The sequence below is a fragment of the Mastomys coucha genome, unplaced genomic scaffold (assembly GCF_008632895.1).
Source record: "Mastomys coucha isolate ucsf_1 unplaced genomic scaffold, UCSF_Mcou_1 pScaffold16, whole genome shotgun sequence".
NCBI lineage: Eukaryota > Metazoa > Chordata > Mammalia > Rodentia > Muridae > Mastomys > Mastomys coucha.
Window position 1 is genome coordinate 8,594,802 of NW_022196898.1, and position 545 is coordinate 8,595,346.

The window sequence follows — 545 nt, forward strand, 5'->3', positions numbered from 1 at the left end:
GTCTACGGCCATACCACCCTGAATGAGCCCCATCTCGTCTGATCTCGGAAGCTAAGTAGGTTCGGGCCTGGTTAGCACTTGGATGGGAGACCACCTGGGAATACCGGGTGCTGTAGGAAAAAAAAAAAGAAAAGAAGAAAAAAGAAAAGTGGAAGTACATTTAGGGATGGTTTTAACAGTTTAAAAATATACAATGGTGGGGTTGGAGAGATGGCTCAGTGGGTAAGAGCACTGGCTGCTGCTCTTCCAGAGGTCTTGAGTTCAATTCCCAGCAGCCACGTGGTGGCTCACAACCATCTGCAATGGGATCCAATGCATGACGTCTTCTGGTGTGTTTGAAGACAGCTATAGTGTACTTATATACAGAAAATAAATAAATCTTTACATATATAAATGTATATATATAAACATATATATACAATATTATCAGAGTACTGCTTCTAAAAGCAATAGTATAAACAGAAGAGTCAACCTCCAAACAACATGAATATCCATCTACAGAGAAATGGTTGAATATGAGGCATCTGTGTATATTTTGTACATAT

The 545-nt window shown here is 39.6% G+C and overlaps 1 pseudogene; it reads left to right on the forward strand.

Annotated features, from left to right (window-relative positions):
* On the forward strand, positions 1 to 119 carry LOC116094500 (annotated as a pseudogene).
* Positions 120 to 545: the final 426 nt, after the last annotated feature.